Source organism: Oryx dammah, unplaced genomic scaffold, assembly GCF_014754425.2.
Source record: "Oryx dammah isolate SB20612 unplaced genomic scaffold, SCBI_Odam_1.1 HiC_scaffold_29, whole genome shotgun sequence".
NCBI classification, from domain to species: Eukaryota; Metazoa; Chordata; class Mammalia; order Artiodactyla; family Bovidae; genus Oryx; species Oryx dammah.
Window position 1 is genome coordinate 37,692,565 of NW_024070213.1, and position 19,223 is coordinate 37,711,787.

Below are 19,223 nucleotides of genomic sequence, written 5' to 3' on the forward strand. Positions count from 1 at the left end.
TGAGGGCCTGGGAGAGGAAAGTTGAATTTTTCTTCCTGCCTAACTGGTTGTTCTGGCATACCAATCTTCTGCCCTCTTTTGGGACTATGCACCCTTTGATTCTCAGGCCTTCAGACTCATACTGAACCATACTACCAGCTTTCTGGATCTCCAGTTTTCAGCTGACATATCTGAGCTCTCTTCTGTTTCATTAGCTTAAAGGTTTACCCTTTCTCCAATATGACTCCTAGTTAATTACCATTACAATGACAAAAATAAGAAAAATATAAATATTTAAAATACATTCATCTTAAATATATTTGTGAATCCTCATGTCTGTGAGCAGCATCCAAGTCTAGTATCATATCCCTTTTGGCTGAAGAATTACCTTTAATATCTCTTGTAGCACTGGTTTCCTTGTAATGAATTTAGTTTTTGTTGTCTAAAAAAGTATTGTGTCTTTCTTTCTGAAAGATATTCACTGAGTATAGAATTCTCCACTGATAAGTATTTGTTTTCATTTGTTCCTATCAGTATTTTAAAGATATTTCTCACTGTCTTCTTGGGTACTTTGTTTCTAATGAGCAATTTTCTATAATCTTAATTTTTTTATGTTTATTTTTTCTTTCAGTACTGAATGTATCTTTCCCCTCTATCTATTGTTCAGATATTTTAAAATCATTGGTTTTCAGCATTTGATTAAAATATGCCTTGGTATATTTTTTTATGTTTTATTTTCTTTGTGCTTGATATTTGTTGAGTTTCCTGGATCTCTTGGATTATATTTTCCATCATATTTAGAAAAGTTTCAGCCATTATTTCTTCAAATATTTTTTCTATCTGCCTCCTTCCATAGGGACTCCAATGACATGTATATTGGGTTAGTTGAAGTTATCACACAGCTCACTGATACTTTGTTTTTTAAATTCTATTTTCTGTATATGTTTCTTTTAGTGTAGTTTCTAAAGCTATGTCTTCAAGTTAAGTAACCTTTTCCTTCACAGTGTTTAATTTGCCATTAATCCTGTCTGGTGTATTTTTCACCTCAGACATTGTAGTTGTGGAGGTTTGCGGCCTTGTCAGTACTCTGTCCTGCCAACTCTAGCTCTCTTGGTTTCCTCAGACTCTCAGCTCTGCATCCTCAACTCAGGGGTGGCCTGGACTCTGCTTCTGTTTTCTTTCCTTACTCTGAAGCATGTAAACTCATTCAAGGTACTGTGTTAGCCACTCAGTCAGTCATGTCTGTCTCTTTGTGACCCCATGGACTGTAGCCTGCCAGACTCCTCTGTCCATGGAATTCTCCAGGCAAGAATACTGGAGTGGGTAGCCATTCTCTCCTCTAGGAGATCTTCCCAACTCAAGGATTGAAACTGGGTCTCCTGAATTGCAGGCGGATTCTTTACCATCTGAGCCACCAGAGAACTAAGCCCAGGCAAAAATAGTATCTATCTCATTTGTTTCCCATTTTTCGTGGGTCATTGTCCTCATTAACCCCAATCTTCAGACAATGTTTTGAAAATGTTATTTCATAAATTTAGCTCAGTCTGTGGGGTTACTTTCTGTGGAAGGATGATAAATCTAATTTCTTTCAGTTCATATGCATTAGAAGTGGAAGTCCCCTCTGTTACTTTGATAACTTCAAGTTATATTGCTGTTTCCATTGTACATCATGTTCTCACCAGCCTCTGGCCTCTGTAGATTTTGGCTATTCTATGTCTTTCAAACTCTTCCTTCTTTTCTCATCTGACACATTCCTTATCATCTGTCACATCCTATTCCTGAAATCTCTTCATTTACTTATTCAGTTGATTGCTTTTGAGAGTTTACTAGATGTTGTCATTTTATCTGATCCTCACAGCATTCACAATTTGACTTTCTAAAATTTATCCAGCCAACAAGTGATGAAAGAAGGGTTTGAATTCTGATCACTCTGCCCATATTCTTTTCATTATGCAATATTTTTCTTCATAATTTTTGATCTTTTGTAACTTTTCAAGCCTTGAATTTTAGAAGTTGTTCTAGTTCCAGAAAACATGGCACCTTTATCCTCAAGTATCTTAAAATATGTTTGGCATTAACACACTCAAAACAAAAAGATAATCATGTTAGATTTAGGATGAACAGTTAAAATGAGTGGCACAGAGGATCCTTGAAGTGCTTCTTAAGAGATCATAATAGGCTACAATAGTTGATAAGTGCTTCATGGATGACTTGGAAGAGGAATAAGATTTTGATGGTTAATGGAGATTTGACCAGATCAAATATTCCTAATTGATTTGCTGAGGTTCAGTAGTATTCCACGAAAAGGTTAGAGATATGTCTAAGATACTGGATCACTCAAGCTCAGGGTGCCTGACCATGACCAGAAATCATTCGTTTATCCCTTCAGTTCAGTTCAGTTCCGTTGCTCAGTCATGTCTACCTCTTTAAGGCCCCATGGACTGCAGTATGCCAGGCTTTCCTGTCCATCACCAGCTGCCAGACTCAAACTCATGTCCATTGAGTCGGTGATGCCATCCTTAGTGTCTAATAAATATTATGATCTTTATAAAGGGAAAATGAAATACCAGAAGAGCAAATGAGAACAATACTCAGAATAGAGGGGACAGAGGGACAGTTTGTGATGAGCAATCATGAAAAAACTCAGATAAGTCAAGAGTTGTGAGATGATGGAAAGGCAATCAGGCCAGTCACTGTACAAATACAGTGCCTATTTGTAATACCATTTGCTCAAAAAGAAAAGAAGGAATGGAGAATAGAGGAGAAAAAAAGAGAAAAACTGGGACAGTATAGAGGAGGTTTTTCAAATAAAAATAATAGTCAATGAATTCTTAAATTCATCATTTCCAGTCGGTGTCCTTATCTTGTCTCCTTACTTTTCCGTAGTGTTTTATGACATTAGTTCTTTGAGGAAAGGGAGCATAGTAAAGTATTTGATTTTTATTAATGACTTTACACCTATGGTATGGCAGTGATATGAAGTATTAATTAAAATATCTAAGAATATGTGTTTGACAAGAACAAACTAGTTATCATCCCTTTTCCCAACTCCTCAATGAGATTCTTCAGCTTTATTAAGGGGAAGAAGAACTGGATAGGAATAAAGATAATAAACTTCTTAAGCAGCTCTCAGCCAGAACTTCACCCTGTTATATCCTACCCTGTTTCCAATGTCATCTCTGGGAGTGGAGAGTGGGCAAGCTCCCAAGTTCTCTGCTCTATTGTGGTATGGGAGGGACAGGAATGTGTCTAAGAAAGATACACATTAGGCATTCTCTGAGTCCCTGAGATGCCTCATTTACCATGGTAATAGCCAAATATTTTACTATGGTAAATGGTCAAATGTGGTACTGAAAATGGAAAGACCTAGAGGGTCTCATGGTGAGGATAAGGGAATATCTCAGCAGCTGGGAATTCAGACATCTCAATGGATGCAAAAATGGAGGAAGAACAGTAGGGATGTACTAGAATCAATAATGTGCATCTCAGCAGATGACACAACTCTGCTGTCCCACCCACATTCTTTTGACACAACCTGGAGTACACCATGGAACTCAGGTGCCATCATCTGAGTGATGAAATGAGTTGGGAGATGAAATCATAAGGGTAATTCTGAATTTACAGCAATAAAGCTTATATTACTCTACTTGCCTGCAATTGATCAAGACTGTATTTCCTAACACCAGGTACAATGGGGATTCAAAGTAGATATTGTACTGATTTGTTAAAAAAATAAAGTTTTGCACCCCTAAATTTAGTTCAGTTCAGTTCAGTCACTCAGTCATATCCGACTCTTTGTGATCCCATGGACTGCAGTATGCCAGGCCTCCCTGTCCATAACCAACTCCCAGAGCCTACTTAAACTCATGTCCATTGAATCAGCGATGCCATCCAACCATTTTATCCTCTGTCATCCCCTTCTCCTCCTGTCTTCAGTCTTTCTCAGCATGGTCTTTTCAAATGAGTCAGTTCTTTGCATCAGGTGGCCAAACAGTATTGGAGTTTCAGATTCAACATCAGTCATTTCAATGTATATTCAGGACTGATCTCCTTTAGGATGGACTGGTTGGATCTCCTTGCAGTCCAAGGGACTCTCAAGAGTCTTCTCCAACACCACATTCAAAAGCATCAATTCTTCAGTGCTCAGCTTTCTTTATAGTCCAACTCTCACATCCATACATGACTACTGGAAAAGCCATAGCTTTGACTAGATGGACCTTTGTTGGCAAAGTAATGTCTCTGCTTTTTTAATATGCTGTCTAGGTCAGTCATAACTTTCCTTCCAAGCAGTAAGCGTATTTTAGTTTTATGGCTGCAATCACTATCTGCAGTGATTTTAGAGCCAAAAATATAAAAAATAAAGTCTGTCACTGTTTCCCCATCTATTTGTCATCAAGTGATGGGACTGGATACCATGATCTTAGTTTTCTGAATGCTGATTTTTAAGCCAACTTTTTCACTGTCCTCTTTCACTTTCATCAAGAGGCTCTTTAGTCCTTTGCTTTCTGGCACAAGGGTGGTGTTATCTGTATATCTGAGGTTACTGATATTTCTTCTGGCAATCTTGATTCCAGCTGTGCTTCATTGAGACCAACGTTTCTCATGATGTACTCTGCATATAAGTTAAATAAGCATGGTGACAATATTCAGCTTTGACATGCTTCTTTCCCTATTCAGAACCAGTCTGTTGTTCCATGTCCAGTTCTAACTATTGCTTCCTGACCTGCATATAGTTTTAAAATTTCGTGTCCTCTATTTGAACTGTGGTGTTGGAGAAGACTCTTGAGAGTCCCTTGGACTGCAAGGAGATCCAACCAGTCCATTCTGAAGGAGATCAGCCCTGGGATTTCTTTGGAGGGAATGATGCTGAAGCTGAAACTCCAGTACTTTGGCCACCTCATGCGGAGAGTTGACTCATTGGAAAAGACTCTGATGCTGGGAGGGATTGGGGGCAGGAGGAGAAGGGGACGACAGAGGATGAGATGGCTGGATGGCATCACTGACTCGATGGACGTGAGTCTGAGTGAACTCCGGGAGTTGGTGATGGACAGGGAGGCCTGGTGTGCTGTGATTCATGGGGTCGCAAAGAGTCGGACACGACTGAGTGACTGAACTGAACTGAACTGATAACTCTATTCTGACTAGGTGATTAAGCTACCAATGTAAGGAGATGAAGAACAGAGAACCCTACATTGTTATTCCAATTTTTTTTATCAGCTCTTTATGATATTTTGCCTCAACCTCTCTACTTAAAAAAGCAAATTTGGCATGTTTCCTTCTCATAACTAATGGTACCTGGGTTAAGGATACCATGTGGTTTCAATTTTTCAGAGTGTGAATTCAGCTATATAAGTTTCACTGTCAGCTTTAAAGATAGGAGGGAATTTTAAGTATGACTTTTCCTGAACTTGGCATTCATTTTCCTAATTTTTGCTTACTTGGTCCCTTATAATATGGTAATGTATTCCTATGACCTTGCGAGAGATGTATATTCAAGGTAGAGGCTTGTGTGGAAAAGATCTTTGATTTTATTTTTTAGAAACTGCATAGTGCACTGATTCACTTTTATAATATGAATACTCTCAATGTGCTGAGTCCTCAGGGCTGAAAGACACTAAACTGGTCCACTAGGGCACCTGCAACTAAAAGCTATTAATGTCTAACATATATCAGATGCGTCAATTGACTTGGTTAGGATTGGCCCCTAGTTTAAAGAGAAAAGATTTCCTTGTACAGAACCTTCCCTGCCTCCACTCAAGTGGGGAGGCCAGCCAGGAGAACGGGCTGTTTATTTTTGAGCCCATGTAAAAGGAGCTCATGAGTAGACATCTCCTGCTGTACACCTCTTAGACCTCTGTCTAAGAGGTCATCTTTGTTGCAAGTGTCGGAGGAATTGCCTCCCCTGCTGATGATTGGAGATATTTTTAGCTACAAGCTGAAACTTTTCATTCTTGAAATTGTTTTCATTTCTACCCAAAGAGGCAAACTTCATGAGTCCAGGGGGGGAAAAAAAAACAAAAACAAAATAGGAGGCTTAAGCACTAAGAGGAGCCCTGTGTCTATGTAAAAAGAAACCTGATGAAATTGCTTCCCCTGGTGCTGACAATTTGGTCCTGGCACCAGGGTGGTTCTAATAGCTGTAGGCTAAAAGAATCATTTCCATAGCACAGCTCATAAGGATAATGTAAATTTCACTTAAGTATATATGATTACAGAAAATTGCACAGAATTGCAACAGACTTTGTGCTGTACTGTTTATGGAGCAATATAGATTTACCATTTTTTTTCTAAATTCAATGTGAGACAAACTATTTTGATTTCAGGAGAGGATAAAGGTCTACATCACTACATTGATGTGTATTAACACTCTAAATCAGGCTTGCCACACATTCTACCAATGAGTTGGGAAGTGGTAGGACTCTACTACATTACCAGCTCTGAAGTGTTTCATGAAATCACCAAATGTCCTCTCTCTCTGTGGTTTCATGGCATATGGAAATTCTCCTAAGGGGCTCACCATTCAAGAGTTGTGTGAAGATACACACCTAAGACATCTGCTAGGCCATGCGCACATATCTAGAAGCACTTCCTTATCCCATCACATATCACCGTGGTTGACATACATGCTGGGCATCTCTATACTCTCTTGTCTGTTTCTAAAGAACAAGCACTGTGTTTTTCTCATTGAGCTCAAGTTCTGTACCTTATCCCTGGTATATCTTCAATCACTATTCATCAAATTAAATTGAACTGAATGAGATGATTCCTTCTATTAAAAACACAGGCACACTTGTGGGGTGAATTATTTAAATCATTATTAATCTTATTTGACTTCCCTGGTGGTCCAGTGGCTAAGACTCCTTGCTTCAGAAGCAGGGGGCCCAGGTTCAATCCCTGGTCAGGGAACTAGATCCCACATGCCACAACTAAAGATCCCACACACTGCAACAAAGATCAAAGATACTGCTTGCTGCAACTAAGACCTGGCAGAGGCAAATAAAAAAATAAACATTTAACAAATATCATTGTATTCTTACAACAGCAGGGCTGTCTGTCAGATATGACAGAAAGATGTGCTTATGGAGTGTTATAGCAGGGAACTAAAACCCAAAAAGAAAGGAAAAGGAACTAACCTTATCAAGAGGGATTAATGCTCATTTACTCATTCAATCCTCACAGCAATTCTGAAGGAGATATCTTAATTCTCATATTATAGATGAGGACATTGAAATTCAGAGAGGTTAAATATATTTCCCAAGCTCATGTAGCTGAGATTTGATTTCATCTCAGAATAAATAACCATTCTAAGAATCTACCATCTTACCCTACTTTCACTGAAAAAGAGGAATAACTTACCTGTGACCAATGACAGAACCAAGCTTCCATTTCCATTCCAAGTTACTTTCCCTAAAAGGCTATTAATCAAGTAAGTTATCTTCAGAGAGAGGATTACCAGATACTGAATCATATTTCAGTCAAGAATCCAAGATGAATCCCACCAACTTCTCTCCCTTTATTGATGATTGATTCATACTATTGGTGATTCCTGGGAGTCACAATGGCCTCTTGCTCATAGATGACTGACTCTTCCTCTTCCCGTGTGTTTGCTTTGGGGATTCAACTGCTGTTCCTGGATTATGGTGAATAACAACATTCCTTGGTGGTAATAGCAGCAGCCAGGGATTCTGAAGCTAGGCAGAAAGCTTCCCTGTGGGTTTGGTGGGATTGAAAATCTCAGGGAGAAGTAGATGAGAAGGGAGCATCATGCAGATTAGGTAGAGGAGCCTGCTATAACAGAGAAAGATGACTCCTCGGCCATGAGTAATCTTTTGGAAAAAATGAAAGGAGAAATGCCAAAGGAGCACTTTCTCCATTCCAACACACATCCCATTGCTCACCTGTATACAGTAGTTAGTGTGTTAATTTTCCAGGTACAGAAACAAAGGCCCTGTTTAATTATTCCATAATTAGCTGGAAATTATGTCTTAAGTGAATTTCTATAAATATTTCTAGGATGTTCAACTTGCTTGTAATTAGACTTGGAGTCCTTAAAAGAATCTGGGGTCTTTGAAAATGCTTTCCACTACTGTTTGTTACTGGTGCCATGTGAAACACAGTACAGCTGAGATGCACTATGACTTTTTGGTTTTTAGATACATGTATGTATGGGTGTTTGACAACAACTTAGCTTGTCCCTTGTTTTAATTAAAATCAATAATAATACATATTGATTTAAAATAGTACAAATTTGAGGTATGGAAATGGGACACATATATTTTCCTCTTCACGATCATAGTAGACACTTTACTTCCTTCTGCATGTTACTCATGCAGAAACCAGTAGAGGTGACCAAGTGCCAAGTGAAGTACAGAGAAGGGGTTTGTGCCAGCCTGTTAGTGATTTTGAAAAGCTTGAACACAGTGGTAAAATGAATTTATATTCATTTTTGCCCTGAAAAGTTTCAAACTTAAAGACCATCTCTTACTCGTCTTCATATGTATTCTTTGCTAACCATTATATAGTTCTTGCAATCCTGTGGTTTCTGACTTTACTAATTTTTACATTTCTCTATTGAGGCTAGTTGCTCAATAAATAGTTTTGGAATGAAGAAAGGAAGGGAAGAAATGAGATGATCGAAAGTAATCCCATTATTTATAATAGGGAGATTGGTATTCTGAAAGTCAATAACTTAAGCCTTTCTAATTTTCAAATGAGGGTTGACAGTTAAAAACTTTGCAAAATGTATGAAATGACAAAAAGCAGAGAAGTATCTCTAATCCCATTTTTCTGAGAGTGAAGAATTAAGGAGGGATTCTTTTCTAGAATACCTCATTACTTTTATTTGAAGATAGTTTCTTGTATCATGTGATTAGATGATTCAAAACATTTACTATAAGATCTTAAGTTGACAATTATGTGCTAATCAGAATCTGACAGGTAATTACATTTGATTATTATATTACTACCAATGAATTTTAGACAATGATTCTCAATTTGCTGGTTTGTTTGGTTGAATTACATTGAGTTGGGAAAGTTGGAGTCTTTTACAAATGTCTCAAATATATATGGACATTCTTTGATACTATACCAAGATTTGACAAGGAATAGTTTCTTAAAGGTTAACACAATGTGAAATCTGAAATCATATCAATGAAATCCTCCTTCACTATCATATTAAAATCAATTGCTCAATCTTGTGCTTTTTAAAAAATTCATGATTTTTGTTTATCATTTGTAGTCATTTGCGTAAGATTGGTTTATTGAGTTAAACAGATTTTCCAGACGTGACAGATTTTATTAGATAATGTAAAAAAACCACACTGGTTAATAATTTCACCAATTTCATCAGAAAAGTCAAGTAGAAGAATGCTGTTCAATTACCAGTGGTGAAGAAACCTTTGCTGGCAACTAAACTATCTATTGTTTTCCTTGTTGTGATAGGCTCACTTGTTTTTCATTTTTGAGAGATTGTCAACCAAATGCCCAAATGTGAATAACAAACTCACAGTTTGGCTGTAAGCTGGTCTTTCGGGAAAAAATGGTGTTCTATGAAAAAGAGCTACCTATTCAGTTCATCATATATTTCACAGAAAAGCTTTTCTTTTAAGTAACTTTCTTATTTCTATATATCTATATATCTATATGTCAATCCTAAAGGAAATTAAACCTGAATATTCGTTGGAAGGACTCATGCTGAAACTCTAATACTTTGGCCACCTGATGCGAAGAGCCAGCTCATTGGAAAAGACACTAATGCTGGGAAAGATTGAGGGTAGGAGAAGAAGGGGGCAAAAAGTATGAGATAGTTGGATAACACTACTGACTCAATGGACATGAGTTTGAGCAAACTGCAAGAGTTGGACCATAAAGCTGAGCGCGGAAGAATTGATGCTTTTGAACTGTTGTGTTGGAGAAGACTCTTGAGAGTCCCTTGGACTGCAAGGAAATCCAACCAGTCAATCCTAAAGGAAATCAGTCCTGAATATTTATTGGAAGGACAGACACTGAGGCCGAAGTTCCAATTCCTTGGCCATCTGTTGTGAATAAATGAATCATTGGAAAAGACCCTGATGCTGGGAAAGATCCAGGTGGGAGGGAAAGGGGATGACAGAAGATGAAATGGTTGGATGGCATCACTGACTTGATGGACATGAGTTTGAGCAAGCTCTGGGAATTGGTGATGCACAGGAAGCCTGGCATGCTGCAATCCATGGGGTCACAAAGAGTTGGACATGACTGAGTGACTGAACTGAACTGAACTTGCAACATGGCATTTTTTTGCAAATGTCAATCTGATGAAAAGGCAAATCATGTCTTAACATCATCATGAAAATAGTTTTTAACCTTGTAGACCTTCAGAAGACCCAAATCTACTTTGAGAACAGCTTTTCTGTAACAAATAAATTTGAATTCACCAAATATGTTTTTGGTTTGTGTTCCATAGAACACACTGGTTTATCAAAGTGGAAATATGATGCAGTCTTAGCACTTGAGAAGGGGTTCTACTGAGCTACACTTTTATTGAAAGTCACATCAGCTTTATTATTTTTCTTTTCATGATACAGAGAGCTCAAACTTGGTACACTGTGACAACCTAGAGTGGTGGGATGGAGTGAGAGGAAGTCTCAAGAGGGAGGGGAAATATGTATGCTTATGGTTGATTCATACTGATGTATGGCAGAAACCAACACAATATTATAAAGCAATTAAAAAATAATAAAAAGAATAAAATTACATTACCTTTAAATCATAACTTTCTTTAAAAATGTTTCTTGGTTTATTGGACTTATGCACAGTGAAGGACAGTGAGGTGAACACAAATATTTAATTGATGTAGTTTTTGAGATGCTCATGGTTATGATAAGCCAGACAGCCCCTATGGAGGTAACATGGTATATGATACATTTTGAAAGAGAGACCCATACAAGGCACATAGGTCATCAGGGAAAAAGTCATCAATGAGAGATGGATTGAATGAATTCTTTGGAAATGATTCTGTTCATAGGACATAAGGGTTGCCTCTGCAAATCAACCATTTGTTCTATCCTTATCCCAGGTTGTCTTAGTTATCTCTCCTGACTCCACCAACTCTGCTCATTCCTTCCCTCTATCCTCACCTCCTCTTTTAGCTGTATTTCACTCTTTGTCTAAACAATGAAAAGTTAACCTGATCTTATGCACATATACACACCAGACAAAGTAAGTGGAATTGAGCTTCCAAAACTATATTAAACTCCATTACATCCTTTCAACACAGACTCTTAGAAAATATTTCCTTCTCTGTATTCTTCTAAATACCATGAAATAGCTGTGAGGCAGTAGGACACAGTTATTAACATCAATAACAAAATAAAGGTCATCATTTGTTTCTTTTCACTCCAATATTTCCAAATGAAGATATGTTGATTTCACATAAAGGGGGATAAACTAAATATTAGAATATTCTTTATTTTAAATTGTGATGATTTATTTGGTTTTATATAATTATTATATTTATGTCTTTATTAACTTCTTAAACTTTGCTATCTTCCTGGTAAAGGCAGGCAATTATTTAGAGACTGCCACACATTCTAAAGGAGATCAGTCCTGGGTGTTCTTTGGAAGGGATGATGCTAAAGCTGAAACTCCAGTACTTTGGCCACCTCATGCAAAGAGCTGACTCATTGGAAAAGACTCTGATGCTGGGAGGGATTGGGAGCAGGAGAAGAAGGGGATGACAGAGGATGAGATGGCTGGATGGCATCACCGACTCGATGGAGGTGAGTTTGAGTGAACTCCGGGAGTTGGTGATGGGCAGGGAGGCCTGTTGTGCTGCAATTCATGGGGTCGCAAAGAGTCGGACATGACTGAGCGACTGAACTGAACTGAACTGAACTGATGGATCTATTATGACAACAAATACATATACAAAAAACATACTTATGTGTATTTATACATATGTATATAAATAGGGCTTCTCTGGTGGCTCAGATGGTAAAAAATCTGCCTGCAATGTAGGAGACCTGGATTCAATCCCTGGGTTAGGAAGATCCCCTGGAGAAAGGAATGATTACCCAATACAGTATTCTTGCCTGGAGAATTCCGTTAACAGAGGAGCCTGGTAGGCTACAGTCCATGGGGTCTAAAAAGTCAGACATTAAGCAACTAACACTTTCACTTTTCATGTATACAAATGGATGGCAAGATGATTTATAGCAGTTACAATGTAAAGCACAAGAAGTAGGTACTCTGTTGAAGATTTTTGAGGACTGAAACTTTAGATTTACTTTTTTCTAAGTAGGAAAATATCAGTATCATAAAGTCATCAATGTAATTTGGTGATGTTGTTTCTGGGTCCCCTGTGAAGTTTATTATTTAAGAGACTCAAATGGTCTTTACCTCTAAGGGGCTATCTCTGGTTGTTTTGAGATAGACATGGATAGGAAAATTTCTCTGGTTGCTTCTTATCTATTTTCCATTCTGAATAAGGAGACATCTAAGATTCTGTTACTCCAGCCAGTGCTTTGTATTTTGAATAATTTTTTTTTAATAATAGAGGCAGATCATGGACAGATGAAATGCTCACTGTAATAATAAGAGCCAATATTTTTACTCCTTCATTATACATTTATATTCCCCACCCAACTCACTTTCTCAAGGGACTGGTCAAGGTCATTCACAGAAAAACAAAACTTTGATTGTTGAGTTTGGCTTATTTGACTGTTTAGAAGGTGCGACAGTTTTATTCCTCAAATGAAAGAGACAGACTTTGTAAGCCAGAACACACAAGGGAAATCCACTTTCCTTGAAAAGTCTGGCTTCTTTTTAACCTGGCACTTAAGTCAGTTCTACAAAAGGTCTACTTTCAATTTCTACACAGTTTCAACGAAGTTTAAAGTTGGTTCAAAGGCGTAACTGTATAGAATGGACTAGACTCATCAAGAAATGAAGAGTATTTGCTCACTACTTAGATGTCCTTAGGAACTTTCTGTGTTTATCTGGCACTCCCTTTGCATTAGGTCTGGAATAGAGATACCATATGTTTCAACCTTAGAACAGAACACAGGCCTTTATCTTTTTGTGATATTTCAAGACAACTGGATGAGCCTTATTGTCTACCAGTGCCAACATTTTCCCTCAGAAAATTATGCTACTTCTTGTTTTTAAATCTGGTACTGCTGTGGGGTTTTCTCAAACTTTATTTAGTAAATTATTATAATATATTCAAATAGGAGAAGATAGATGCCAAAAATCTACCTTATATTTTTATAGCACTTCAAAGATTGTTGAAATATTCTCAACATTAAACCATACAATAACTCTCAAAGCATCACTAAAACTTTTATCTGCAAATCCCTGAAAATGGTGATTTTTAATAAAGCAACTTCTGTTATCTATCCAAATAGCTCTGAATCTTGCCCTGAAAAACAGTATTTCAAATAAATTTTTAGTCTATTATACAAAATAACGTATCAATGATCTCTTATTCAAAGATATAAAAAAATATTCATACCCAAACATACTTTAGGCACCTGCCACTTACATATTTGAGGTCAAGCTATCAGAAATGTAAAAACTAACTAAGCTCTGTAGGCATTTGTACTGACAGGCTCTGAATGTTTGTTGGATACCAACCAATGAGGCAAACCATTCTTACTAGCATCCTTTTGCAAGGGTATGGAAATTCAATTAAGATTAAAATGTCAAATGTTTGCTTCCTATTCAAATTTCATTCTTTGTAGACGTTTGATTGTGCTAGTATCTACGTGACATGATTGCAACTAGTTGAAAAATGAGCTAGTTGCCTATTTCAGGGCTAGGCAACTGGTTTGATGGACACTCTTCAAGTGAATTGACTAACTTGGCTTGTTATTTGGCCAACTTTTTTTTCATGTAGACACAGGCTAAGAGAAAAAATAGCCCCACTTATTTCCTTTGGCATTTATCAGGCAAATAGGTTCCTGTAGTCAAGTTGTTCTCAAGTAATAGAACAGCTAATAAATCTGACCTGAAGATTCTTCTTGGGATACCAATTATCCCTGAGTATTTGAATCCTGTTTTTACCCACTCACAGTTTATAGCAAACTTGGTTTTTCTACCATTCGTAAATCCCTACTGTTCTTGGCTGTACAGGGATAAATTTGGTTCTCTCTGAAACTTTAGAGTCTTAAAGAAGAAAATACAATTTCAAGGAATTGAACATTCACTATCTTAATGGTTTAATTGTTTTTTTTTTTTTCTATCTCTCATGCACTCTCCTTTAACTATCTATGCAAAAATTTTCAGTGGCACTTGTTGACTCACTAACCAATCAGAACAATGCAGAAGCCAACTTTTGGTTCTAAATGGAAGTTTTAAGAGAGTAACTTTTCTTTCATCTTAATGTTCCCAAAAGAAAGAAGTAAAAACTCAGCCCAGACAAAGCTTATCTTTCAGGAGTTGTATTCTATAAAATATTATATTAAGAAAAGATGAGTTCTGAGAAGCAAAAGTTGCACTTTTAAGGCATTCTACTTTCCTATAGTCACTGTCCTGGGGAAATCTAGCATCACAATGACAATATCAGAGAGCATTCTATTGACATAGTGATTCTACATACCAACAATTGCCTCTGTTCTTACATTAGAAAAGAATTCCATATGTGAGTCTACCAGTTATTTCAATGGAAAGACCAAGTGGTTTGGATAAAACAAGATCTTAGTTGAACCTTTGCCTTAAACTGAAATTGAACCTGAATCTTGTTTGAGGTTCAAGAAGTTGAGTTAACTTTTTCCCCTTTATTTTAATTTTTTGTGCATCTCTGCACTTCCTGATTTTGGTTGGGAGTAGAAACCAAAATACCACAAGAAAAGCTATTCTTGTTGCATTTCCAGCCTTTCAAAGCCAAAAAGCACTAGAAATCTCATGAAGAAAACAGTTCCCACCTAATTTCTAGCCCCAAAAGGTTCAGATAAGTTTGAATATACTTTGGATAATGTTGTATCTATTACTTTGAGAATATCTAATATAAGCAGTGATAAAAAGCTTTAAGATATAGAAAGAAGGAAGGAAACCAGATGACAACAAATTGGACATTTATTCAAATGAGGACATTATCATAGTCAAACCAGACTCTTTTTTGCTTCATGGCACAAAAGTCAGAAAGTTATAAATTTCGGATGAAAAATTTGAACTCAGCTTTCTAACTTCTTGATTGTTGACATTCACAAAATACTCTTCCCATTGAGATTATTACCTTTCAACCATTTAAAACATAATCACCAAAAGCCATTTTAAAATAATTTCATTTGTCAGCACATCAAGGATCTGTGGGAATAAGGCATAATGTATAATTACAGTGTTTTTTGAGCTTAATTGTCCGACTGTCCACTGACTCATTCAAGTCTACTCAACAAGTATTGATTGAGGACTCACTATGTGTGAAGTGCCTTAGGAAGTGCTAGAGAAATGATGATGAGTAAGGTACATACTATCCCCCAAGAGCTCACACTCTGGTGGGGTTTACAGGCACTTTAACTAGCTGGATCTAACAGAGCTTGCTTACTGCTGTGACAGGAATAAGCAGAGAGGATTTGGGGAATTGAATGGAGGCCCCTAATCTGGTTTGAGTGCTCATGCAAGGTTGCCTGAAGGAACTGGTTTTAAGGAGAATGTGGTGAATGGAATAAAGAACTGTTGCTCTGTTCAAAGTCTTTTTTTTCACTTTTTTTTTTTTTTTTCCTAGAGATAACTTCTCAGAATCAGGACTTGGTTGGCAGCCAAACAGAAATGATAGAACTGCGAAGGCAAAATTGAAACTCTGGGAAGAAGTGTGAGGAGGCCAAAGGTCAAGCTGGGGAGAGGAAGAGACATAGTGTTAGGAACATCTGGCAGTAAGCAGCAACAACAGACAGCAGGGTGGACACCGGGGAGAGGGCAGGGCCGGTGCTCAGAAGGCTGACCCAGGGACAGAGGTCCAACTTCCTTTTGGACTCTGCAGGGACAAGATTGTTATTATGATTATTGATATTCTTATTTAATACAGTTTGGTGTTATGGAAAATAATGGGTTTTGGAATCAGACAGACAATTTTAATTCCTGGCTCCACATCTTATAAGTGCTGTGGCTTTGGGTAATTTACTTAACTTCACTTAGCCTCTGTGTGATGGAGATGATGATATCCTGTCCTAAGGTTAATGTAAGAATCAAGTGGGAGCTGTTACAGGAGTGGGTCTGTCATGATCTCTAGGAGACAGCGGTGCCAGTAAATGAGAGTTTCCTTCCTTCTTGCTCCAAGGCCCACCCATTTGGCCTCTGCACAAAATTCCCCTTTGAGCTGCAGAGTTCCCAGTTTACCTACCTCTAGCTATCTTTCCTTAGGGGTAGCATTTTCTCTTCTTTTCAGTACAGCGTTGGTTCTTGAGGATTCATAGTCATTTCTATCCCTCCAAACACCATTTTAGAATGAGGAAACAGGTTTAGACAGGTTAAGCAAGTTGACCCAGGGTACAACTGATAAATTATGGTGTTATTTTCAGACCTGAGCCTCTGTGAATCCTGTCTGTATTCTTTCCAGAAAATTTCTCCTTGTATCTATATAATAGGTAAGAGGTACATTTTACGGGGAAATCGCTTTTGTAGTTCAGTGTCTGTGCAGTAAGCTAGATTGCAAGGGCATTCATACTGAGAGGTCCCATTTAGGGAGAAGTCTCCATACATTTCCTTATTTTACCAACCAAGTGAAAACAGGATAAAGAAAATTTTCATAATCTTTACTAACAACCGGTAGGGATTGAGAATTAAGTGATCCACTACCGTTTTATCCGGCCAAGTGAATGCTTTAGTCTTTGAAGATAAATACATATCTGTTTAAAAACATTCTGTATAAGTTGGTTCAGATATTAAAAATATGCAAGGCAAATAATCCTACAGTCAGTATTCTTGCCAAAAAAAAGAAGGAAAAAAAATGACTTTACCCTAAATACAGACAGCTCATATGTTGGCCACCAGGGCAGATCTGAAATTTAAGTCTGTCTGAATTCATTGCATGAATGTGAAATTTTTGCCCTGGATTTCTCAGCTCCTTTTTAGAGAAGGAGAGAGTTTATCATCCATAGCATGAGGGCTTGCCGTTGTTTTTCTCACAGAGGATGCATACTTTGTGCAAGGAACAACATTTTAATTATCTGTGATTTTGTGGCTGAGAGGTTGCCCCAATGGAAAGACATATTCCTAAACAAATGGTTTGATATATATCTTTAGTCTTCTTCATATATTAATATAGCCCATATTTTTTAATTGACTTTCTCCTATGAGAGAACTCATTCACTCTTGCTAAGGAAAACTTTGTAAGTCAAGAAACATTCATAGTTGTCTATTTGCCAGAAACTGCCGTTTCAGGTTTCTCCTGGGGAGGATGACCACAAATGCCACTTAGCAACCTAAATTAAAGTACTCATCTATAGCTGGTGTTTGAGGTTGAGCCATATACAAATAGAATTAAGGCCAGCCTTTACCAAGATGACTCAAGAGAAATGGCCTGTTTCTGTACTAGGCAGGGACTCTCATCTACAGTGGCCTTCCTCGGTTTTGTGGTATCCCAAGCAGAGTGTTTTGTGGACAGAAGGGGAGATGGTGAACAAGTTAGGGGAGGAAATTGCTCTGCATATGCAGAAGTCTCACATCTCCAACATTTTTTTCTGGAAACAATTATAATTTAATCAGAACAGGTTATAGACTACTCAGTAGCGTGAAATCATTAATAAAGGAAGATCAGATCCCCTATTCTTTTCTCATACCATGGCCTCTTTTGACTTAAAACAATAATTTCCTCCATTTCTTGGGAACATTTGGAGAAAATAATAATAGAAGGTACTTGTTATGAGTTGAATTATGTCTCTTCAAAATTCATATTGAAGTGTTAAGCCTCAGTACCTCAGAATGTGACCTTATTTTAAGAAAGGGACTTTATGGAGATAATTAGGGTAAAACAATGCCATCATTTGGAGAAGGCAATGGCACCCCACTCCAGTAATTTTGCCTAGAAAATCCCATGGGTGGAAGAGCCTGAAAGGCTGCAGTCCATGGGGTCGCTGAGGGTAGGACACAACTGAGCTATTTCACTTTCATGCATCGGAGAAGGAAATGGCAACCCACTCCAATGTTCTTGCCTGGAGAATCCCAGGGATGGGGAAGCCTGGTGGGCTGCCGTCTATGGGGTCGCACAGAGTCAGACACGACTGAAGTGACTTAGCAGCAGCAGCAGCAATGCCATCATCCAATATGACTGATATCTTTATAAAAAGGAGAAATTTGCAAGCAGAAATATGCACAGAGGGAAGATACAAAGAAAATAGCAAGCCAAGAATAAAGGTTTGGAGCATTCTTCCTCATAGCCCTCAGAGGGAACCAATTCTGCTGACACCTTAAACTTAGATGCCTAGCTTCCAGAACTATTGTTCTTCAGTTGCTGAGTTCTGTCTGATTCTTTGTCACCCCATGGATTGCAAAACACCAGGCTTCCCTGTCCTTCACTGTCTCCCAGAGTCTGCTCAAATTCATATCCATTGAGTCAGTGATGCTATCCAACCATCTCACCCTCTGCCCCTAGCCTCCTCCTTTTGCCTTCAATCTTTCCCACCACCAGGATCTTTTCCAATGAGTCAGCTCTTCGCATCAGGTGGCCAAAGTATTCTGAGCTTCAGCTTCAGAATCAGTCCTTCCAGTGAATGGATATTCCAATGAATATGCAGAGTTGATTTACTTTAGGATTGACTGGTTTGATCTCCAACTGTTAGACAATAAATGTCTCTTACTTAAGTCCCCCATTTTGTGGCACTTTGTTAACGCTAACAAATGAGTGCAGTACACTCATGAGTATACTGCATTCAGTATTGTCTGTATTGTCTTACCTGATTCATACACATTGCATGCGTGTGCTAAGTCGCTTCAGTTGTGTCTGACTCAGTGCGACCCTGTGAACTGTAGCCTGCCAGGCTCTTCTGTCAATGGGACTCTCCAGGGAAGAATACTAGAGTAGGTTGCCATGCCTTCCTCCAGGGGATCTTCCCGACTCAAGAATTAAACCCATCTCTCTTACCTCTCCTGCACTGGCAGGTGGGTTCTTTACCATTAGTGCCACCTGGGAAGCCCTCACATTTAATTTCCATGAAACCTTTTAGGAAAAACTGTTCCTGCTTAAGGAAAGTTGTTATTAAACCCACTTAGAAGTGTAGAAACTGAGGCTCAGGAAACTAAATAATTTACCCAAGGTCACATATTGGAAT

The 19,223-nt window shown here is 38.0% G+C and overlaps 1 non-coding gene and 1 pseudogene across 1 annotated transcript; one reads left to right on the forward strand and one right to left on the reverse strand.

Moving 5' to 3' along the window:
- Window positions 1-19,223, reverse strand: part of LOC120858002 — an 82,203-nt pseudogene that overhangs the window by 58,559 nt on the left and 4,421 nt on the right.
- TRNAL-CAG lies at window positions 6,813-6,885 on the forward strand. The gene has a single exon. It is a non-coding gene; the product is annotated as a tRNA-Leu (tRNA).